General features: G+C 44.2%; 1 pseudogene; it reads left to right on the top strand.

The window, feature by feature from the left end:
• The first annotated feature begins 8,709 nt into the window (after positions 1–8,709).
• Positions 8,710–18,048, top strand: LOC144242459 (elongation factor 1-alpha 1 pseudogene; annotated as a pseudogene).
• The last annotated feature ends 7,531 nt before the right edge of the window (positions 18,049–25,579 follow it).

The raw sequence follows: 25,579 nt of genomic DNA, 5'->3' as shown, positions 1-25,579 counted from the left end.
CCTTCTCTCAGTTTCTACAAACACGGGAAGCTCCTGTTCACTGCATGGCTGTTGCGCCTACTGTGCCAACTGGGATAATCTACTCTCCCTTCCTCTCCAGTATTTCCCCACGGCCAACTCTCAGTCCATCTCCAGTCTCAACTAACATGGCATCATTATCGCCCTTATGATCTGTGGCACAACTGCCAATGACTTTATTTATTTCTCTGTTCATTTGTTTTCTGTCTCCCTCTTTAGAATATAAAGTGCATGATGGCAAGAATGTATCTGTCACCACAGCTGTGTTTTCATTAGACACAGGATTGGCGCTCAACAGATACTTGGGAAATAAATAAATGGCTGCATGGCAGCCTAGTGCAGAGGACAGAGCAGGAATTATTATCTTCATCTCATTGGTAAAGACACCTTAGAGATGCTCCAATGACCTGCCCTTAGATCTCACTATCAGACCAATAACATAGGTCTCTTTACTCAAGTCCAAGATTTGAGTCAGACTGCCTTCTAGCTACATGACATTGGGCACTTGACACAATCTCTATGCCTCCATGTTCTCCCTCCATGAAACAGGAAATATAATAACCCATTTCACTGTTGTTATGAGGATAAAATACGTCCGCGTATAAAAGCACCTGGAACAGCATTGGACGTGAGGACTCACTACGGTCATATTGCAGCGTTGACAGCTCGGAACCGTCTCAGTGTCTCAGCATTGTTCTTCTCTAGTCCTCCTTTTCAAAAGCACAAGTATCTTCTACGACTTTTAGTGGTATTTAAAACTTTAAAGATTGTGGTAAAAAGCACATTCACGCAATGGTAATTTTTAAATGTGCTTTATCCAACTATAGTAAACAAAGAGGGATGGAATTAAATCCAAAACATCAGAGCCATGGCTCCCTAAATAGCATGATAACCTAAGGACACTATCCAGTTTAGGAAAAATAGCAAAAGAATGAAATTTCTGTAGATGAGCGAAAGGTCTTTGAGGAAAGGAAGCTTTCAGGCAACAGAGCTTTGGGAGCTGGGAGAGAGTTTGGGGGTCTCAATCAAGTACTTAGAAGTCAGGACTGTCCCTAACTCTTCAGTACCCCCGGAACAATCCAGAGACAAGGATTCTGTGACATGAGCTGAGCTGGGCTGACTTATTGCCCTAACCAATGCCAACTCCTCCCTAATGCTTAAAATGTAATGGCCATTAATTGCACATTTAAAGACTAGGACTTAGAATGTATTTCCATTGGGAAAGGAAATCTATTGACTTAATTGACTTAATTTTGCAGAAAAATAGGAGTCTGATACTAGGTTCAGATCTGTATGAGGGCAAAGGCACTGAATTCCTAATGTGCAGGTGATGGGCTGTGCTCACTGGGGAGAACTGGATGGGGGGCGGGTTACAGCACAGGTGATAGAGGTGCTGAAGGAGAAGCTTCAAAGGCAAACAGGCATCTTAATGGCTCTAGATCTGATGGACTATTTCCCAACCATCGCCTAGGTAACCTCTTGGTGCCTATGAAGCCTGGCTTGTTTTATAAACCTTGAAAATGTGTTTATGAACATCAGCTGCTGCTAGTTTGGGACAGAGCTAAGAAAAGGCGAGTCCTCTGTTTTTCTAGCCTTAATTCCTGGAATTTGCAAGAGGCCCTTATGCTTCCTTCTGTAGCACAGGCTCTTGCCACTAGAGGGGGCTGCTGCATTAGTTGTATGACACATTGACAGTAGATCCCACATTCTCGTGGCTGTGACTATGGAATATCATTTTATGCCAGTCCCCTCAAAAACATTAATTGATTACCAATCCCATCATCTCTTCTGCATGACTTGCAAAATATACTGGCCTGGCCTCAGAGTCACACGGTTGGGAAATACCTCTGTTCGCCAGAATGCGTTCTCAGGGACCTGGTTTCTATCTGTAGCCTAGCAGAGACTGTCTCCTTGGCAACCAAGACTATTCCCCTACTGAGAGGGAAGGATAAACTGACAGAGTCCTCACAGGTCATTCCGTCAGTAAACATGTCAAAAGTATACCCTGCTTCCCCACCCCCAAAATAATACTCACTTCCCAGAACCTCGCTGGGTGTTAGGTCACATAAAACAGGAGCCTAGGGGCCATATTGGGCCAGTCATTTAGAGTGGGGTCAAATGGCTGCTTATGCTCTGTCCCAACTAAGACCCGGGTCTCAAGTCTGTCAAAGTAGGAAGAAATGCATGAAACTAGTATCTCCAGTGGGTAAGGAAGGATAAGATTGGATAAAATTTCTTTGGAAAAATGAAAATTCTCCAGTTAACTCCTGTGAGCAATGTGTGTTCTCAGCACATTCTGATTTTACCATTCCTTAATGGTCCATCCACACACTTAGAAGAATGAACTGATATTATAGCAGAGAGGGGAAGAGGCTTGAAAACATTTGTAGAAATGAGAAGAGAAAGTTTCTACCTCTCCTGGAAGTTTTAAGATCTATGAATCTCAAATAAATACTAGTTTGTGAATCATCCCCTTGTTTCAAACTCATGTCTTATTCATTCGAGAAAATTAAGCGCCTTTTATCCACTGGGTTCTCGGTACCAGGAAGTGTGTATGGGACACAGCTATTGAATATAGGATATTTGTTGCTTTTTTTTCTTTATACATGTTTTAAATTTAGTTCTTTATTTTGAGATAATTATAGATTCACACTCAGTTGTAAGAAATAAACAAATTTAATTTTGCCACTTTAAGGTATCTTATTTTCTTCTGGTTTGGAATTTAATCTTCTGGTATAATTACTCAGAACTTACATTTAGCTGATGTGTCATTTGCTTGATTTGTTTGGTCCCCGACCCCCTTCCATCAATGGAATTGGGCCTGTGAACCATTCAGTTTCTCTAGAGAGAGAGAGAGAAACATATATATAGATGAGGCTTAAAGGAGAAATTACAGCCCCACTTAAACTTCAGGTCCTGAGTGGACTTTGAAGGGCATCTGGTCCATTTCACATTGCACTGAGAGGAAACAGGCTGAGAAGTAGGGAAGTAATTGCCTCGGGATCACGAATCTAGACGGTCACAGAGCCGCAGGATTGCAGGTCTCTGAGGCACTTGGGTATGTGAGCGTTCAAAATCAGGAGCCACTTTCACCACAGAAGTTGAGGGTGGAAGTCGCTAGCTGTTGGGCTCACTGAATGCTGCCGCCTCAGGCCTGTGACATACACACAGCTCCTCCCGCAGGGGCACGCCAGGCAGCCGGCAGTGGCCGCGGGAGGACTTGCCCTCACCAATAATTGCCCTTGTTGATGACTTTCCGGTTTCTGCAGCGCCAGCTGGTCGTGACTGGGTGTAGCATCTCTCGCAACACGTGTTGGATTCTGTTTTAAAGTCCCATGGTGGTGGTTAAGAGCTAAAAATAAAATCACATTGTACCCTCCGCTATTTTCAGATGATGGCTTACACTGCCCTCCTCCTTTCTGAACATCACAGAGGTAAAGTAGATTTTAAAATTCCATTCTTCCAAGCGCCAATTCAGAGAACAATAGACTTCTTTCTTCAGCACACCTAACTTCAGAGAACCCAACTGTCTAGACTCAGCCCTGACCCCTTTGATCCATCCAGCATGAGAGACAGAGAGACAGACCGACAGACAGAGGCAGAGTTTCACTCTCTCTTCTTGCCTCATTGTCAGGAGTAGTTAGGATCCCAGCTGAGTAACTGTCTTCTCTTTTTCTTCTAGAGATTCTCACTGGAGATTATTTTCCCCCATTTCCTGGGCTACTAGAAAACATAGAATCAATGTGCCTGACTCAGCCCATCTGAGTGTGCCTACCACTCAGCCTGAGCGAGTGCTTGTCCCTGTCACACAAGTAGGGTGCCTCTTAGGTGTGACCTCACACCGGTTTCATTTTCTTTTCTCAATCCATATTCCTCTACTCTGACTTCCATATCTATTCTTACTTTTTATTTTACAGGATTAAGTGCACTTATTTACTCAGCTTATGTGGAAGACCAGGATATTAATTTGTTTGTTCTTAGCCACTTTGGCCAAATTTTATTTACCTGTCTTCAAATTATTTACCCCAATTATATATCCACAAAGCAAAATGAAGTAAAGGGAAAACAAGTAAGGGGGAAAAAATCTGCTATTGAGGACCAAAAGCACCTTTCATATAATAACTAGTAAATTTTGCCCACTGTGAATATGGATGACAATATCAAATACATATTTCAGTGGGACATTTTCACTCTGTCCGTGTGGATATAACTTCAGTTTCAAGTTGTAACAAAACTTGGGGCACACGTCAGAGCTCAATTGGTTAAGCATCCAACTCTTGATCTCAGCTCAGGTCATGATCTCATAGTTTGTGAGTTCGACCCCTGTGTTGGGCTCCTTGCTGATACCGTGGAGCCTGCTTGGGATTCTCTCTCTTGCTCTTTCTCTCTCTCTTTCTTTCTCTTTAAATAAGTAAGTAAGTAAATAAATAAAAAAAATAAACTTGTAACGAAACTTGAAGAAAACAAGATTAAGTTTTAACCTCTAAGATCAGGGAGCACAGCTTCCTTTAATATGTATTTTGGCTTTCTTTTCAGGTACACTCACCCAGGTAAAAAGACCACAATAACTATTTTTAAAGTGAAAATTTTAAGGAGAAATTAGTGTTTTGTGTACCCTACAACAATAAGACCTTAAGAACCTAAGTAATAACGCTCACTTGAAATAGGAGTAGTTACTTGAAAACCTAAACTCAGAGCCAAATTCAAGATCAGAGTTGGGAAAGCCCTTTTACACTTGGTAAATTGTAAGATAAATAGGTCCCCTTCCTTTCGGCCGTATACACAATTCCAAAGATCACTGGCCGTATTGATAGTCCAATAAATGAGGTAATCTGGAATATAAGTCAGAGAACCCAGCCATTCCTCTCTTGTGATTCTTCACTTTAAAATGACAAGTCTCGATTCATTATAGATTCCAAGCGATTCATTCTTTATTTCTTTTATAAAAATGCCTATATACTTTCGTCTTTCCCAATTGAGGAAGTGAATGGATATCTCAGTGAAAGAGGTCCTGAGGAAGATTGCAGGCATTATCCTGTGCTTTGTTGAGTGGTTCAGAATAGCTTATAATATATTATCATAAAAACAGTCATCAATAGCGTAATTGCTGCATGAATAATCTTAGAACAAGTGAGACCTTTCAAGCTTTATTATTGTAGGAGATCATTATGCCCACCACATAAAACAAATGCCTTCTGGGATTTTTTTTTTTGTTTCTTTGCAAGACACACACAGCTCTAGTGTATATTTCTTGGTTTTCTATAGGAGAGATCTCAAAGATAAAAGAGGCTGGCTCTTCTAGCTAAAGGATAATACTGTGTGTAGCCACCGGTGGTTTATGCAGCACATAATGAAATGAAAAGTTGCACATATAATGAAATATTGGCAAGTTGGTCCTCATTACCATCACAATATTTGGCACTGGAATTTAATAACTCTTTTCTGCATGTAATGCCAAAGAGTATTTTAACATTAATTAACAACACCCCCCCGCCAGTGATATCGGATGAAAGGATTGCTGTTGACGCAATTTTACATATAAGAGACAGATTAAAGAGATTAAGAAAGCGACCTGGACAGATTTTTTTTTAATTATTCATAATGCCACAGTATATCATTGGTAAAAGTGGAAACAGGCGTAGCCTCCCACAGCCACTGCGGTACTCGACGGTGTCCTCCTAATGGAATAGGAGCCTGGTAATTAGGGCTTCTGGTGTCTACAGATGTTCTCGCTCACTCTCCTGCCCTGCATTCCCTCGGCACTAATGAATTCAGCATTAATTTGCAATAGATGATTAAAAAGTAAAAAGCTTTCCTCAACTCCTTTAGGGCAGAAACCGGTTCTTTAATTTTCCCTGTATTTCTCCATGTTTCCCTGGTTTGGCTTCCTGACACGTGTGAGTAAAACCAGAGTCCCTGGGTTGGACAAAGTTGAGTAGACTCCCTTGCTTCCAGACTCCTCCGAGCCTTTGCCATACTGATGTACACTGCAGAGGTCAAAGAAAGAAATATTACCTGAGGATTCAGGTGACCAACCAAACCTCTATTTCTTAGGCCTGGTGGGCAGAATAACGGCCTCCGAAAGATGTCCGTGTCCTGGTTCCTGGAAGCTTGTGTGGCGAAGGGAATTAAAGTTGCTGATCAGCTGACCTCAAGTAGCAAGCTTATTCTGAATGGCATAGGAGGGACAGATATCATCAAAATGGTCCTTAGAAGTGGAATTGGGAGGCAGAAAAGAGTTATTTTAAGAGTGATACAGGGCCACCTGGGTGGCTCAGTTGGTTAAGCGTCCAGCTTCGACTCAGGTCAGAATCTCACAGTTCGTGGGTTCGAGCCCTGCATCATGCTCTGTGCTAACAGCTCAGAGCCTAGAGCCTGCTTTGGATTCTGTGTCTTCCTCTCTCTGACCCTCCCCTGCTCGCACTCTCTCTCTCTCTCTCTCTCAGAAATAAATAAAACATTTTTTAAAATTTAGAAAAATAAAAAAAGTGATGCAGCATTAGGGGCACCTGGGTGGCCCAGTCAGTTAAGCATCTGACTTCAGCTCAGGTCACAATCTCACAGTTTGTGAGTTTGAGCCCGACATCAGGCTCTGCGCTGACAGCTCAGAGCATAGAGCCTGTTTTGGATTCTGTGTCTCCCTCTCTCTCTGCCCCTCCCCCACTCATGCTCTGTCTCTGTCTCTCAAAAATGAATAAATGTTAAAAAAAAAACTTTTTTAAAGAGTAATGCAGTGTCAGTCCTCACACACTGTTGGTGGGGATGTAAACTGGTGCGATCACTGGAAAGCAGGTTCCCCAAAAAATTAAAACCAGAAACACCATGCAATCCAGTAATTCCAGTACTAGGTATTTACCCACAGAAAAGAACATTGGATCACCCGGGTGGCTCACTAGATTGAGTGTCCAACTCTTATTTCGGCTCAGGTCATGATTCAGGGCTCATGAGATCAAGCCCCATGTCAGGCTCCATAGTGAGTGTGGAGCCTGGTCAAGATGGTCTCTCTCTCTCCTTCTGTCCCTCTCCCCCACTGTGCTCATGCTTTCTCTCTCTCAAATAAAAAAGAAGTGAAATGAAAAAAATCAATAAAAAATCAAAATAAAAAAACCTTAAATCAAAATGATATATGCACTCTTATCTTCACTGCAATATTATTTACAGTAGCCAAAATATAAAAGCAACCTAAGTGTCCATCCATAGATGAATGAATAAAGAATATGGATATATATAGTGTGTGTATATATATGTATATGCATATATAGATGTACATACACACACTGTATATATATTATATATATATGTACACATACACACAATGGAAGTCACGCAGCCACAAAAAAGGATGAGATCTTACTATCTGTGACGACATGAATGGACCTAGAGAGAGTATTATGCTAAGTGAAATAAATCAGACAGAGATATGTATTCGCTCTTGCCAAGCTGAGAGGCAAGGAGTACTTACCCACAACTTCACTTGGAGCTTGGCCAGTTAACCTTAAAATATAGGCTTTGTTTTTTATGTCTGGCAAGGCCCACAGCTGAGGAAATGACAGTCCTTGGAAAGAAAGTTTGTTGTCCCCACCAACGTCACAAGAAGGGGGCCTGCCCTGCGGCCGGGCACACAGCAAGCCCCAGGCTCAGCCAGGAGGCGGAAGGTGCGAGGTGGAAATGTGGGCCAGCGCTCTGTTGTGGTTTCTGTGGGAAGGAATGAGCAGGATTGGGGAGTTTGAATCATTTCACTGGGCTCTGTGGAATTGGGGCTGTCCCTTAATTGTCTGGTCCCTGGCCCTGTAGAGACTGGGCAGGGAAATATTGGCCCGAGAGGCTGACAATGGACATGGCTGGAATGAAGGCCTCTGACCTGCTTTGCCTCGGGAAGGTGCGCTAAAGGCTCTTGTTGGCTATCTCCAGGAATTAGCTAATTCTGGAGAAGCAGTTCCTGCAGGGTCAACAAGACCCAAAGTATCAAAAGCACAGAATAAAAACTCACGATGCAAGGAGAGGCTTGCAATGTACTGATGCGGTCGGGTTTGTTCGTTGCCCATAATGAGAAGAGCTCCTACAGCCACGGCTGTGGAATGATGGAGAACAGAGCAGACATGAACCCTGCTCAAGGCCAACAGCTGAGGCAGCTGGTGCCCAGCCCCAGCCAGTCCCCATGAGTGAGAAGCTAATGTTTATTGCTGCATGCCTCTGAGATTTTTCTGGTTGGTTGTTACTGGCATTGTTGTGGCAATGGCTGGATAAGACAGAGAATTTTTCTAGACACGGGGTGCTGCCATAATAAATCCCAGTGTGCCATCAGCTTTGGGACCGGGGAGAAAGCAAGAAGAAAATTATTGTAGGAGCCTGGGAAAATGCTGATCTGTGTTATACAGTAGTGAAACATTGTCTTTAACTGTTACTTGTGGTAAACAAAACAGAATGATGAGAAAGTTTCAAGGCACAGTGTTGACAGAGTAAGTGGCTCGGTGCTCATTTGAAAAGGTGCTATAAGATGTGAGATGGGTTCAGGGAAAACGTGGCTGGTTTGCAAATAGAACTGAGGGTGAACAAACATAGCCCAGAAATCCTAGGATTAATAGGGATTGAGATATGAAAATACCTCTGGACTCCTCCCCTCCCCTACTCCCTGTAGGCAGGAGGCAGGCTGAGAAGGCTGCCCAGCCACCAAATGGGGCATAGTCTCCAATGCCGTCCTCAGACGTGGCCAGAGAGGGGATTTTGGCAAAGAAGGACCTCTCAAAGACTGGAAACAAGAGCCTGGGGAAAAGTCAGAGGGGACTGGCGAACTATTCCCGGGGAGCGGTAATGGGGTCCAATCCAAGAACATTCCTTGCCCCCGAGATAGGGAACCCAGCAACCTTTGCCTACCAGGATTTCACAATTGCTATAAACTCATGACTGCTGTCTGCTTCTCGTTCTTCCCTGTTTGAATGGGGGCGTTCACTGTGGTCATCTTGTTCTGTTCCACTTTGGTATGTTGCATGTGGGAGAAGACAGATAGCTTGTCCATTCGGTCAGAGGCCTCCAGACCGAGAGGAATCACATCTGGAGTTGACGTCGATACAGCAATGCTATCCTTCTAGCCTGATGCCATCATGGACTGGGATTTGGGGGATGTTGGGCTAGGGGTGAGTATATGTGAAAGGGATGTGAATAACAGTGATGGAGATCAGACTGTGATGGATTGAGTGATTGGTGCCAATTCTTTATTGCCCTGTAATAGAATTTTGTATACCTATTCTTGTCACTTTCTCACAACAGGCAAAGGGTACTGCCCCAGCCCTTGACTCTAGGCTTGGCCCTATGACTTGCTTTGCAAGTGAGAAGTTAGTTGCCACGAAGCAAGCAGACACTTGAAATGTACTGTGTGTCTACTCTTGCCTTCCTGCTCTCTTTCACTGTGGAGATGGCCATGAACAGAGCTTCCCCTAGTAGCACGTGGCCCTCAGCCCGGCTCCAACATGAACACAGTGCCTCATACCCGAGCCTCAAACCAAAGCCAGTTTTTGAAGCCAAAAGCAGAGCCACCCCCCAGCCTTCCTGCAGACACGTGCCTGAGGAGTAAATGCTAATTGTTGCGTGCCACCCAGATTTGGTGCCTGTTTGTTTGTTCCACAGCTTTACTGAGCGATAGTGGATTCAGACATGTGTCTTTCCATGCCGTTATGTATTCTTTAAGAACACTAGGATAAACATATTAATTCCACTGAGTTAATCATCACTTAAGTAACGATTCCTGGATTCTGAGACGTTTAGGTTTATCCTCAGAGTTTTATTTTCCGATGGGGAGGAGGAAGAAGGGCTTCTATTTTTTGCTACTTTTAACAATCCTATAGTAACATAGTGATGTATAAATTTTGTCCATACTTTGGTTTATTTTTATATGGTTCAACTGGATAATACTAGCTCACTTATAAGGTTGTTATGGTAATTAAAAGACGTGAGATGCATGGGGTGCCAGGCGTATTATCTGTCATACAATGGACACTCAATAAATGATTGTTACTATAATTTTTTGTTGTAGTCTTAGAAGTTGAAAAAAAAATTCAAAGCTCTTGACATGAAATGTAAAGTGGTTCTCCAAAAGAGTTACACCAGTTTACATGGCTGGCAATGGCATATGGTTTCAGCACACCATCTAACAAGTGCAACTGTTTAAACCTTTGGCAATTTTAACAGGTAAAGAATAGTATCTTACAGGGGCACGTGGGTGACTCAATTGGTTGGGCATCCGACTTTGGCTTAGGTCACAATCGGATCAGGTCACAATCTCCTGTTTCGTGAGTTTGAGCCCGAGTCAGGCTCTATGTTGACAGATTCTGTGTCTCCCTCTCTCTGTGCCCTTACTCTGCTTCTGCTCTGTCTCTCTGTCTCTCTCTCAAAAATAAATAAACATTTGAAAAAAAGGAATAGTATCTCACATATATTCCAATTTTTATACGTTTTATTGAAGAGGAGGTGGAAATTTTTGTAATGTTTATTTGTTGTTTTTGAGTAAGCAAGAGAGAGAGAGAGAGAGCACATGTGTGTGCATGGGCAAGTAGGGGAGGGGCAGAGAGAGAGAATCCCAAGCAGGCTCGGCACCGGCAGTGCAGAGCCCAACACAGAGCTCAAACTCACTGATCATGAGCTCATGATCTGAGCTTAAATCAAGAGTTGGACACTCAACTGACTGAGCCACCCAGGCACCCTGAGAAGGTGGACATTTTTTTAAATGAATTTCCTAATGTATATATGTTCTTCTGTGAGTTATCAGTTAACATATCTGTTTCCACCTGTCGTTAAGAGGTGCGTCATCCCCTGGTTTGGTGGACTTGCCTCGCGCCGAAAGCCCGACTGACTTCTGTGCTGTTGGCGGTCACACATGGCTATGGAGCGCTTGAAGTAAAGAGCGAGTGCCGTGTACTGAGAGGGTAGTATTTTGGAGAGACTGGGTTCAATAATATATATCATTGGAATTCGCTTTACCTGTTTCTTTTTACTTTTTAAAATATGGCTACTAGAAATTACAGTAGTGATTTCTACTGCGCAGTGCTGGCTAGACGTTTGAAGCTTGCTTGCCTGAAATTCTCTATGGTCAAGCCTCACCCTGGACTGAGTCCTCCCACTGCTGTCTGTGCTATAGTCCATCACCTACGGTCCGTTGTCCATATGTTGTGCTGAGTCCGAATCCCTTACCTCCAAGTCTCCACCCCATTTTATCCCTATTTTAACCCACGTTCTCCTAATTCCATTCCCCCTCCTGTGGCTAATCGCCCCATGTCTGGGGAGGGTCTATTCCTGAGGGAAACAGCCAACTTGATAAAGATTTTCAACCCAACAGTGTGTTTTCAATAGATCATATTCTCTATTATTTATATGTTCAGATTCTATTTATTCTACTTCTGTCATTGAAACATGATTTTTGCAAAGTTCTTTTTATATTTTGCCCTTGAAAGGTCACAAACCTACAAGGCTAGTAAACAATTGCCTCTGTTTTCCCAGTTGCCCTGCCTCTGCGCACCCTGTCCCGCACAGCCCCGACCCTTCTCAAGCCGCACTAGTGAAGACAATCAAAGGTTATTGCTTGTAGCTACTCCAACTCAATGGTTCCCCCAACACCATCTCCACTTAACCAAAATGCCACAGACCTTTGCTCCTCATTCCTGGGCTTTTTTTTAGTTTAGACGGCAGGGTAGGTCTCTGTTAACTTTCCTGGCTATTGTAAGAGACTCTTGAAAAGCCACTTACAAAGGATTCAAGAAAAAATTCCTTGCTGATATAAGACAGAATTCTTAATGTATTGAAAGAGATTATCATATGTCACTTGGAAATTCAACCTCATTTGTTGGAAACATAGCTCTTCCCTGGTTGTCTAAGTTTTCATGGTTATGGGGCTTTGTCCCTATAGGGTAGTATCTGTAGCACATTTTTAATGCCAGACCAGCTTCCTCTACTGCTCTACCCCTACCTGGCCTGCTGCAGTTCTGCCTCCCCTGACGGTCCCCACCAGGTACCCAGGGAATTCGAGGTGATTTGAATATGTAATTGTGCGGAATGATAAGCTGAAGTGTCCTCTGGGGGCGAGGGGCAGCAGTTCTTTGGCTGCTACCCAGTTCTCTGCCTCCGAGTCTCCCAAGTGCCTCTGAGAGATGCCGAGAACACCATGTTGCTGTTAACCTTCTTGTACTTCAGTCATTGTCTGCGCACGCTGGCTAGAAGCCCAGCTCCAGAGAATGTACAGGAAGTGGGCACAGGAAGTTTCTTTCCTTCTAAGATGCACTAGGGCACACTTCCCGCAGCCCGAGGGAGAGATTTGGGAAGGTTTTGAATCAGTGTATTTTTAAAGCATTCATTAGTCCCAACAGTGGAGTTCCATGAAACCAGCATTTATGCCTTTTGTGTAAGTCCCACTGAGAGCTCCTGAAACATAGCATAATGCCAGGAAGTAAATAACCACTGCCTTGTTTTATCAATATGAGAAATTTCTGTGAAGATGCCTAAATATTGTGATTCCTTTAAAACTAGATGGGCTGACATGTAGGTATTTACAACATCGAAGTATTTCTCTGATTGAATCTGTTTCTAAAATGTAACATAAAGGCAGGACATTCATCTTAACTAGCAATTTAAAAACAGGTGCCTTGATATTCCAGAATCTGATTTACACACTAAGGTGATCAGTTTGGAGGGAAGAACCTCCATGTGGATTGACTTGTCAGACCAAAGGCGGAAGCACCTGCTATACCTCTCGAATATATGACAATAATGAACAATACCAGTAAATATCTGAATGGTACTCCATATTCTTTCCTCTGCATAGTCGCATCTATACAGTCACATTTAACCTTCAAAGCCTATGTCTAGGAGATGGATATTATCAGCCTTAATTGTGGATATTATTGGAGTTAAGACTTTCTTCTTATTGCTTATCACGGTCTAAGAATAAGTCATCTTTCTTGAACTCGGACATATCTGCTCAGGTCAGAACTCAGGCAGATCAAGCTCAGCTATTTTTAGGCGGGACTCCGAAAGGCAGCTGCAAAGCCAGAGTCACAAGCAACCGCCTTTTTGACTCAGCAGCCGAGTTCTGCTTCACGCTTTTCCCCTTCTCCAGACTCCTGGAGCAGCGGCACAGAGGGCGTTGGGGACACGCTGTGCCGGATGATGCAAGCACCGCGAGCCCCCAGAGGGTTACGATAGGTGACACCACGCCCGGGTTCCAAACGAACCACATCAATAAATGTTCACTGATAGTGGGGTTCTGTCACATTCCAGAGGCTGCGGTGACGCATCACAGTCCTGACCCCAGAGCCGAGAATGAGGGTCACTGAGGATGGAGACATCCTGTTGAGTCACTGTCCGAAGAGAAACTGGCCTTGAGGAGTGGCTGGGCCTCACCAGGCAGGGAGGTAGAAACCTCCGTATCCCGGCTAGAGGTTTTGAGACAGGAGACAGAGTCCACACTGAGGTACCAGAGGAAAGCTCTCAGTTTGGGTCCCTATTATTTCTTCTTCTTTTTTTTTTTTAATATTTTATTTATTTCTAGGAGAGAGACAGAGAGACAGTGTGAGCAGGGGAGGGTCAGAGAGAGAGGGAGATACAGACTCTGAAACAGGCTCCAGGCTCTGAGCTGGCAGTCAGCACAGAGCTCAACGTGGGGCTCGAACCCACGAACCGCGAGATCATGACCTAAGCGAAAGTCGGACGCTTAACTGACTAAGCCACCCAGGCGCCCCTGGGTCCCTATTATTTCTTAAGAACCTTGCCAGGCACTCTCAGGTCGCAAGCCCTTGTCCTTCTGTGTCTGACCACTGCTGTTGTCTGTCTCGACCACTGCCCGTGGCTTCTGTGTCCTTCCTGGCAGCACAGACCAACGGGCCCCGCCTGATATCAGTAGAATTATAGAGGCTTAGATTTGGGAGGACACTGTCGTGCAAATATCTAAGACTCTGTCTAGTTTCTTTTTTTTTTTTTTAATTTTTTATTTTGCTGCTGCAGGAGCAGAGAATTTAACGTGGGTGTAATGAAATCATCACTTTGACACACTATTCTCCTGGCATTTCCCCTTTGCCAAGAATGTGAGTGACCCTGAGCTCATCGCCCCTGGGAAGGGACCCAGCTGGTCCGAAAGTAGGAACAGCCAAAGGGCGCTTTATGTCTCTGTCTTGAAGGAGGGAACTTGGAGTTTTGGACGTGGCATGTGGACGGAACGTGTGGGAGAAGCAGAGGTCAGAGAAGACGGTGGGTCCAGGGGCCAAATCCCCTCCTTTCTAGGCAGTGCCCCGGGGAGGTAGCAGTGCCCCCAAAGAGCAAAATGACTCCCTGCAGACTCAGCACCATGGTCCATCAGCTCTTACGTTTCCCTGCCCCTAAGCGATGAAGCACAACATCTGCGTGAGTCCCGCATCCTCAAGGGCCATGATGCCGGCCAGCTGCTGCCTCCGGGTGACGCAGCACGAACAGGCCACTCAGGCCCTGGAGGCCCACCTCGTCCCCAGCTGACCGGCCAGTGCACATGTAAGTCCCTCTAGGCCTTTGCCTCAACCCCACAGAAAGAGGGAGGAACCCAAAATTACCTGAGATTGTTATTCTTTTTTTTTTTTAAGTTTATTTATTTATCTTGAGAGAGAGAGAGAGAGTAAGAGAGACAGAGAGAACCAGTGGGGGAGGAGCAGAGAGGGAGAGAGACAGAGGATCTGAAGCAGGGTCCATGCTGACAGCAGAGAACCCGGTATGGGACTCAAACTCACAAACTGTGAGATCATGACCTAAGCCAAAGTCAGGTGCTCAACTGACTGAGCCCCTAGGCGCCCCCTGAGGTGGTTATTCTTAGTCTGACAGTAGGAGGATTGAACATGGAGTTGAGTGACAAGAAATGTTATTTTTGTGGATTAGCTGAGTCTATGAACTGAGGCTTCTATATCTACTGTACGTGTAAAACACCGATAACCACATAAAATAAATGGTCAAAATGTGACACGTGTTATTAACAATGTTGTACCAGTGAATCCACAGTCCACTACAGAATCTGAAAGGTGTTTTTCACGTGTACAACTGCCAGTTGAGCTTTATGTGGTTCATATGTCCAGGTAGAAAAATGTTGGATCAGTTTATTGCTCTTTCAAAATCCATTCTTAAAAAAAAAAGAAGGAGGAGGAGGAGGAGAAGAAGAAGGGAGCCTGGGTGGCTCAATCAGTTGAGCATCCAACTTTGGCACAAGTCACAATCTCATGGTTTGTGAGTTCAAGCCCCGTGTCGGGCTCTGTGCTGACAGCTCAGAGCCTGGAGCCTGCTTTGGGTTCTGTGTCTCCTTCTCTCTGCATCTCCCCTACTCTCGCTCTGTCTCTCTCTCTCAAAAATAAATAAACATTTAAAAAAAAATTTTTTTAATGTTGGAAGATGATCCAGACCAGGTCTGGGACTTCCCATGTTCATAGATCTGAGGATTTTATACCTTCTTTCTTCATGAATTGCCTTTTCCTATGAATCTAATTGGACCTGCCCCTGGCTTCATGGCGTTAGGAGTGAAGGAGCTGTGAGCTGTCGCCCCCAGTTACTCCAAGGTAGAAAAAAAATTGTAAGCCAGAGTTCCACTACAACTATATTTTCCAGAATTATTAAAATTAACTGCCTTGGAATTCAAATTGTTGTTGAGAAAGCATCTCTGTATTAGATATAGAAACTGCATGATACTGAAACAATCTGTAGGCAAAATCTATCGCCTCTCTGGATACCATTCCCTAAATAGAGCTTTCTTGGTTAATACTTAATACATTATAGTCAGTAAGCAGAGCAGTATATGTATTCGAATATTCCCATTATATTCCATATAATTGATAAAATGCAAAGTCGGATGAATGTTCCGTAATGTTATTTATTTTTCTGCTCAACAGAGGTCAGTTGGTATGACACTGGACCGCCCTACAAAGCAGAACCAGAAATTTCATGGAGAGGGAAATTAAGCAAAGAAATATGATTTAGATCTGAAAGCAGTGGGTCTAATATTTATCAAGCATCTCTACCTAGACTAAAATATTTAATCCTCTCAAAGTCTTCTGAGACATAGATGCTGTTGGGCCTATTTTTAGATCAAGAAACTGAGGCTTAGGAATTAAAGTAGCTAACTGAATATTATGCAGACAGTGACTAGCAGAAGCAAAATGCAAACGGAAGGATATCTTTTTCTTAAGTAATTTATATTTTATTTTATTTTTTTAGGTTTACTTATTTATTTTGAGAGAGAGAGTGTGTATACACAGGAGGGAGAGAGAGAGAAAGGAAGAGAGAGAATCCCAAGCCGTCTCCACACCATCAGCGCAGAGCCCAGTGCGGGGCCCGAAACCACAAACCATGAGATCATGACCTGAGCCGAAACCGAGAGTTGGACGCTTAACCGGCTGAGCCACCCAGGCACACCAACACTGGTACATCTTGTGTGGACATCTGATTCCAGAGTCTGTGCTCCTTCCTAGAGCATCCCATTTACCCTCTGAGCTATTTTATAGGAACAGAACCAATCCTTAGTTTCTTCTGTCCAGAGGGACAGATGAGAAAACTAGTTCAAGGAGTAGTCACGTGTCTTCCCAGATTTACATGTTTATTTAATGCCACAGAATTCAAACCCACTTTTTCACTGGATTTGCCACCAGAACTCAGATATCATGAAAACTACCCCTCAACTAAGCTAAAATGGGAAAGGGAAAGATTCATATTAATATCATTGTCACTGGACACGTGGACTGGGGCAGGTCGACCACCACCTGGTCTACAGTTGTGGTGGGATCAACACAAGGACCATAGAAAAATTTGAGAAGGAGGCTGCTGAGGTGGGAAAGGGCTCCCTCAAGTATCCCAACGTCTGGATAAAAGAAAGTAGAACTTGAACATGGCATCACCATTGATCTATCCCCATAAAATTCCAGACCAGCAGCTAGTATGCAACCGTCACCAATGCTTTGGGACACAGACTGTATCAGAAACCTGATGACAGGCACATCTCCCACTGACTGTGCTTCCTGACTGTGTTGCCGGTGTTGCTGGATTTGAAGCAGGCGTCTCCAGGCACAGGCAGCCCCGTGAGCCTGCCCTCTGGCTTATGACACTGGGTATGAAACAACTAATTGTTGCTGGTAACAAGGTGGATTCCACAGAGCGACCCTACAGCCAAAAGACGTGGGTGGAAGTCATTAAGTAGGTCAGCACCTGCCTCAAGAAAACTGGCTCACACCCCAATCCAGTAGCGTTTGTGTTGATCTCGGTTTGCAATGCCGCAGCATGCTGGAGCCCAGGGCGAGCATGCTTTGACTCAAGGGATGGAAAGTCACCGTAAAGACGGCAATGCCAGCGATGCCACCACCTTCCTCGCAGTTCTAGACTGCATCCTGCCACCAGCTTGTCCAACGGCGAAGGCTTTGCATCTGCCCCTCCAGGACGTCCACCACCATTCATGGCATTGGCATCGTCCCTGTAGAGGCTGGTGTTCTCGAACCCAGCCTAACGGCCCCCTCTGTTCTAGTCAACATTACAACTAAAGCAAATTCTGTTGAAATGCTCTTTGAACAAAGCTTTTCCTGGGGACGATGTGGACTTTAATGGCAGGAACGTGTCTGTCAAAGATACTGGTAGTGCTGCAGCTGATGACGGCAAACATGACCCACCCATGGAAGCAGCCACGGGTTAATCGCAGGTGCTTATCCTGAACCATCCGGGCCAAACTATGCACCTAGCTGGATTTTCACAGAAGCTCGTGCCGCCCGCAGGTTCGTGGAGCTGAATGAGAAGATTAACTCTCACTCCAGGGAGAAGCTAGAAGATGGCCCCAAGTTCTTGAAATCTGGTGATGCTGCCATTGTTGATACGGTTCCTGAGCAGCCCAGTCCCCTAGCTGGGACCTTCCCGGACGGTCCTCTGGGTCGTTTTGCTGTTCGTAACACGACACCGATGGTTGCTGGGGGTATCAGCAAAGCAGCGGACAAGAAGGCAGCTGGACTGGCCAGGTCACCGGGTCAGGAAGCCCAGAGGCTAAATGGATATGATCCCTGACACCTGCCTCCCAGCCTTAATCAGCGGTGGGAGAATGTCTCAGAACCGGCCGCTGAAGTTTATTCGTGAAAAAATGATGAACGGTAGTGCATGGTAAAACCTTGAGAAGGTAAGGAAAATGTTTTGTAGACCATTTGGGGGGGGTGTGTGTTTGTATGTGTGGCAGTTTTAACTTACTATCTTTTAAAATCAGTGCTTTTTCATGGAAACAACTTCACCAAAAACCTGTTGCAGAATTTTGAGACCCATTGAAGCAGAGTTTAATGAGAAAACTGTATCTTCTTTTGGTCAACACTCTAAATCCCCTTACGTAAAAGGCTTAAGTAAGAGCTGCCCATAATCTATTTCTGCTGTTCCCGCTACTGAAATTTCAAAATTTGGTAATTCTGAATTAACATTTTGTTCTGGGTAGGAATTTGTGGGTTTTTAATACATTGTTTGGAAGGAAGAATCATCTGGGTTTTCTTAAACCTCTCTTTTTTAAAGGTTTATTTATTTTTGAGAGAGACTATGTGAGCCTGGGAGGGACAGAGAGAGAGGGGAACAGAGAATCTGAAGCAGGCTCTATGCTGACAGCAGCGAACCTAATGTAGGATTTGAGCTCCCGAACCACGAGATCATGACCTGAGCTAAAGTTGGATGCTCAGACGATTGAATCAGCCAGGTGCCCCGAATGATCTGTTTTTTAAGGACATGGTGAAAAGGTATAGGTGAGGGTCTATCAGTGACAAGGCTTCAATAGGTTAGATCACATAAGCAAAGATTATCATTGTTTATCGATAAGCTTGTTACAAGAAGGTCCAATCCTGCAACATTAAGTCTCTGTGTTGCATGTAAAATTGTATGTAACTACATAAATATCGAGTAAATTTGTTGGTATCATCTAAAATGTTAGTTTCCCACTTATTGGGATATGTGTTCTCACATTAACAAATTTTGAAATAGGCTAAAGAACTGCAAGTGTGAAAGTTAAGTAATATTGAAGACTGTCCTGCTAGAGTTTATTGTATCTAGATTTGGAGTGGGGGAGAAATTACTAGACACTGGAAAAAAAGAAAAGAGAGAGAGAGCGAATGCAAATCCAGAACTTCTAATTCCCTATCTAGGACTCTATCGTGCATGTGACTGTAACTTCTCCCAAGTCTAGCTTTGATCATTTTTTTTAATGTTTATTTATTTTGAGAGAGTGAGAGACAGAGTGTGAGCAGGGGAGGGGCAGAGAAAGAGAATGAGATACAGAATCCGAAGCAGGATCCAAGCTCTGAGCACAGAACCCAATGCGGGGCTCCAGCTTACAAACTGTGAGATCATGACCTCGACTGAAGTTGGACACTTAACCAACCAAGCCACCCAGGCGCCCCTGGCGTTGATCATTTTTAATGTCTTTGTTGAGCATTTACTACTTAAACTAGATGACATCCCAGGTCATCCCATCTCTTAAAATCTAGACAAGACTACTTACAGTATCCGACACACCTCACGTCGAAAGCCCAGCGCCGTCTCGAGATTTCTGTGTATTCCTGGGGGCTTGTGTTCTCAGGACCACCCCTCGATTCCGCCAACATTTTGTTCTCCGCTTGACATCTCACAACATTTTCCTTTTCACCACCTGGGTTCTTGAACCACTTTCCTTACTTTTACACATAAACAACAGATTTTGTGTAGCAGCTTTTATAGAAAGTTCAGAGAAATTAAGAAATAGATGGGTTTGCATTGCTGACCCATAAGCAGTTAGAACTGAATAATACTCATCCTGTTCTATAAAGTCTGGCTGATCTCCCGTGATGCTCAGACTTTCTCTCTCCTTTCCATCCCTCCCACCACCACCATCAGCTATTTTTTAAATGCAAAGTAATTCTACCCTCTATTTGTTCTGCCCAGACTTCTGAATCCTATTGTAGACTTTTTTTTTTCATACCCAAGTGCTTTCAAGGTGTTTTCTTCATTGAACACCGTTTATTCCGAAGGGAATTCTATTATCAACTATTAAGCAAACAATAGGATTTCTTACTTAGCCACCCACCAGCGATACCACGTGTTTGGAGAAGTACCCAGGAAGAAAATCTGCTCTCAAAGAGGAGCCAATATAATAGGAAATAAATACACATAACTCACAGTTCTCTTGGGCCTTGCCACTGTGTGAACACAGAGATCACAGACACGATGTGTAACAGTTCAGTCTCTGCGATATGTGCACCTTCCCTCCCCCCCACCCCCAGGAACCTCATGTCCTGACAGATATGAAGAAGGGCAATATCATAGAAATTTGGCCAGTATAACTCAGAAAATCATCTAGGAAAACCATGTGAGGGGGGAAGACATCTAGAGGCCGAAGGAGGGACAGTTACTAGGATGACCACAGGCAGAAAATGGCCCACCTGAAGTTTGAGTCAGCTGGTAGGTTCTGAGCTTATGTCAGCAGGGTTCACTGGTAACAGCTTCTGTCTGTTTAAGCTATGTTAGTTTTACACCCCACTCATCCCCCAAAATCTAGCGTTATCTGGGCTTTCCACTTCTGACCAAATGAAAAGTATTAACACTCAGAATTCAGCTGCCGGTGGAATGGAAATCCATGTTAACTTCATGTTAGTAGGTGTCTGCCACAGGCAATGAGAAAAACTAATGGACTCAGTGAAAAGACCATTCTGCACACGTTTTAAGTCATGCTGCCTTCCACGGCTTCAAAATCCGAAACGCTCCAAAGTCAAAGAGGTTCTCTTCATCGAGTGTGTAGCAGTGTCATTTAGTGGCAAAACCTGACCTGTGTGGCTGTGAGGCTGCCCGGAATCCTTATTCCGCTGGCTTCATGGGAGTGGTCGTGTCTCCGGCATGCACATGAAGATGCTTGATTATAGGCTCTTCCTGCAGCCTCGCCGAAGGGGGGCACATGACATATAGAGCGCAGAACATACCTTTCCAAAGTCTAAGACATTCTGAATTCCAAAACGTTCTGAATTCCGGCCCCAAGGGTTTCAGATAAAGATTTGTGTATCTGTCTTGACATCTGCCCGAGGAAACTGGAAGCCAACCGAGAGGAGGTGATGGCCAGAGGGGGAGGCTAGTGTGGTCCCGGGGGCCCTATTTTCATAGGTTCTTCTTGGAACATGTGGTCTGTCACAAGGAGAGGAGACTGGAGACAGGACCGTGTTGTAGACGTGTGGAGTCAGGGGGAAGTTGTGAGGAGTGAGAATGTCTGGAAAACCCTGCTGAGTCCTTCAGCCAAAGTCAGGCTGCCTCCCGGGGCCTGTGGTTCAGCCCCTCACTCATCAGCACCTACGGAGCCGGCAGCGGAGGGCAGCACAGTGTCCTAGTGAAAGTTTCCCAGGCTCCTCCTCAGTATCTTAAGATATGGGATCCTCTGAATTAGTTTTTCATTGTTCATTTGATTTTCAGAAAAGGGATTCTTTTTAAAGGGGGAAAATAAAAAAGACAGGAGGTAAATACTTACTAAGGCAATTCTCAGACTCAACAGCCGCACATCAGAATCACTTGGGAAAGTTGTTTAAAGTCCTGATCCCTAAACCCAAGCCCATCCCCATGGAATAAGGGGTTCCTGCAAGGGTCCCATGGCACCCAGGGTTTGCAGAGGGCCCCCAGGTAATTCTGGTGTGTAGACAAGAATGAGAATGACTGTCTCAAAAAAATTTTTTTTAATTTTTGAAGAGGGAGAAAGAAGACCTTTTCCCTATAAGGAATGAAAGTAGCTAAGATCCAGAAAAGCCCAAACAGGGTGGGGGGCTTGCCATGCAGTTCTTGTTTGAATCACATGTGCTAACCACACAAAGGAAGTTTCATTTCTGCGAAAACTATCAGTTTCTTTTTTATACGTATTGTTGGCGATCCTAGGCACATAAAACGTTTCTTAGCCAATGATTTCATCTTTCCCATAACTGAGGGCGTGGATGCACCCTGCATTTGCGGGCCATCAAGGATTCAGCGAACGTCTGCTCTGCGTCAGAGAGAAAACCATCTTCCCACATATTGTCTGGTGTGCTGGATGGAATGTGGTAGAATCGGTGCATTGACAGGGAGCCAACTTCTTTCTTCTGCTAGAATATCTACATAGTAAAGTTTACATTCCTTGTGTGTCTGTTCAAGTAGTTTGGTTCTCTCTTCTTTTCGGAGCCACCTCAAAATGAGGAAAGTTTTATAGGCTAGTCTCTCTCTTATCTTCCTTAAATATGGCTCCACAAATGCTCTATTTTCATTTCATATTTATCCCCATGAGTGTTTGGTATCTTTGTGACATCTGACAGTCTTCTTCCTCTGCTGCCTGGGGGAATGATCTGCCAAACAGGACCCATAGTCTTTGTGTCCACCCAACCAGACATACCTTCCAAGTCACCACGTTTCTCTCTCCACTTGGCCTTTCTTCTCCCTTCTCCTCCCGCAGGTCTCCTCCTCAGGGAGGCTGCCTGGATCTCCAGTTACAATTGGGTTCCCTGTTACTGTTTCTCAGAACATCATGTGCTTCTCTTTGACAGCACTCCTCACAACTTAATTAAATGTTTTTTTCATATCTACTTTCCTGCTGGATAATAGGATATTTGAGGTCAGGAAGCAAGTCTGTTTTTTGTTGTTGTTTTCGTTTTTGGTTTGGGTGTGGCTTAGTTTTTGCCTTTCTTTTTTCACCAAAGCTGTATCTAATGCTACTGCACAGTGGATGAAAAGTAAATATTCATCGATGCTCCAAAGACTCAAGTAAGCTGGACTTACTGGATAGGTTCATCAGGTGACTATATCATATGACTTCAGTCATATGAGGAATTTAAGGTTCAAAACAGATAACATAAGGGAAGCGAGAATAATATACAAACAGGGAGGGGGACAAAGCATAAAAGACTCTTAAACATCGAGAGCAAACAGAGGGTCACTGGAGGGCTTGTGGGAGGGGGGATGGGCTAAATGGGTGAGGGCCATTAAGGAATCTACTCCTGAAATCATTGTGGCACCATATGCTAACTAACTTGGATGTAAATTTAAAAATTAATGGATTAAGAAAAAAAGGTGACTATAGACTTTTTGGAAAGGTGTCAGCAAAAGTAGAGGTAACTAGAAACAAGAACGCAGCAGACAGAAGAACCAGAAAAAGGGGACGAGCTACCTCACCTCCACACAGCAGGATTTGCGATTATCACGCTAAAAACAAATGCATTCAAATTGCAAAGCTCCGGTCAATGAATCACAACGAACCTGAACATTTTTATTTCTGGGGCGCACGCACCATACTTATATAATTGTGATTCAGAGCGAATACCTTGATGATGCTTTATGTGCTGCGGCAAATGCTTAATTGCAGCTTGTTTTGTTGGCGTTTATATAAATGTCAGTAAAACTCTCTCCCACGGATATTGAATTTTATAATTCATCATTCATGAAGCCTTCTTTAATCAACTTTTCCCTAAGTATTTCAGAGTCTTGTCAGGCCCATTCATTTCCCCTGTGAAGATCTAAGAATTGGTTTTATGTGATAAATCGACTATGTTCTCCCAGAGCACATTTTTCTTAAGTTCTTGAAAACATTCACCTACATGACTCTGAGCTGTGCAGTGGGGCCCGAGCCACAGTAAACACAGTATAATACGCAGCACCTGTCTGCCCCACTGCACATGCTGTCAGGCATTCTCAAGTTCCTTGCATTTTTATGACAAAATACATTGATCTATACATTCACCGCATCAGTCAACCAATACTTGTGTGAGTGGCCACTATGAGTCACATCTGGGGATAAGATGATATATAACATGATATGACATATAACAGTAGGCCGGCCCTCATGGAGTTTATAGTTCAAGTGGAGAGAGAGACGTGCGAGCAAACAGGAGCAGTGAAGAGTTGGGGCGCCTGGGTGGCTCATTCGGTTAAGTGTCCAACTTTAGCTCAGGTCATGATCTCACGGTTCGTGGGTTCGAGCCCGCATCGGGTTCTGTGCTGTCAGCTCAGAGCCTAGAGGCTGTTTCAGATTCTGTGTCTCCCTCTCTCTCTGCTTCTCCCCCACTGGTGCTCTGTCTCTGTCTCAAAAATAAAAAGAAAAAAAAAACATAAAAAAAGAGTTATAGCAGCTATAATGGAGGCCAGTATAATTCATAAAGAAAAGGGTGGAGTTGGGGATGACAGGGGATCAGAACAACTTCCTGATTTGAGATGTATCATAAAAAAATAAGTCAACGGGGGGATTGGAGTGGGGAAAATACTGGAGAGAAAAGATGGTTGAAACATGATGAAGAATGGATCAAAGAAAGACCCAGAGGCATGAAACAGCATGGCATCTTGGACATGCTAGTCATTAGTCCTCTTGCAGGTCATCAGGCATGGATGGGGACTCTGAAAAATGAGGCAGGAGAGGCACACAGAGACCGGATCATGGAGGGTCTTAGGGCCAATGCTAAGCTTTGGATTATATTTTCTTGGTGATGTATAGCCTCTGGAGTGTTTTAAGTAAGGAGTGGCTTGGTGCGGTAAATAATTTAGAGCGTTCACTCTGGCAGTTGTTTAGAGATTGACTTAGAACGTGTGGGCCCTGGAGACATTTTATTCATTTATTCAAACATTTTTAAAGTCTCTTTTAAGTGCCAGATACGGTCCTAAGCTCTAAGAATACAGCAATGACCCAAAGAGACAAGCTCTCACAGAGCATTCTAGCAGAGACATATAGACAATAACCAGTTATAACAAGAACAAGAGCGAGTGTCCAATGGCTAGTTTGAATTGCATGGCTAGGAAAGACCTCTCTGAGCACAATCTGAATGACAAGGGTACAGGTCACTCTATGATTGGCGGTAGGACCTTCCATGAACAGAGAACAGGGGATGTAAAATCCTTAAGGTGGAAAAGCGTAGCCAGCTCAAGAAATGCAAAGAAGGGAGTAGAAGTAAGGAAATGAGGGGTAAGAGGTTAGGTTGACGAGGTCAAACAAAGTAGGATTCAAAGGCCATGTGACCCGGACCTGGGACAATGTGTTAGAATTTTATCTTAAAGGCCATAGGAAGTCACTGCCTGGTTTTAGGCAGGCAAGTGATACGGTCACCTGTATGTTTTTAAGTGATGCCTGGCTGCTGTGTGGAAGGTGGACAGAATAAAGCAGAGAGAAGTCAGAAAGCTATTGCAATAGACCTTGTGGGAGAGATTCAGGCGGACTAGGGTCATGCCAGTGGAGAGGGAAAGAAGCAGATCGAATTGGATATGTTTGTGTGTGTGGAGTTAAAAAGGACTGTGCGGTGGGTTAAATATGGGGAATAAGAGACAAAATGCAATAGGGACCAACTCTATTTAGTGTGCACACTGGCTTGCCTCATTCAGCAAACAGGCCATGCGGTCAGGCAGCCTGAGTGGAGTTTGGGTTTCGCTTGCGTTGTATTGCATTGTGTTTGTTTGTTTGTTTGTTTGCCGGAAAGTAATGTCACTCCCTTGGACTTCACTTTGCCCACCTGCCTGGCTGGGGAATTTTCTGGCACTTATTTACTCTCTGATAGGGGAGGCGATGGTTTCTTCCTGCCTGGTGGCACCACCACGGAGGGAAGGTGCCGAGAGA

Source organism: Crocuta crocuta, unplaced genomic scaffold (assembly GCF_008692635.1).
Source record: "Crocuta crocuta isolate KB4526 unplaced genomic scaffold, BGI_CrCroc_1.0 scaffold278, whole genome shotgun sequence".
Lineage (NCBI taxonomy): Eukaryota > Metazoa > Chordata > Mammalia > Carnivora > Hyaenidae > Crocuta > Crocuta crocuta.
The sequence above is the reverse complement of the archived record's forward strand: the minus strand, read 5'-3'. Positions and strand labels throughout refer to the sequence as shown.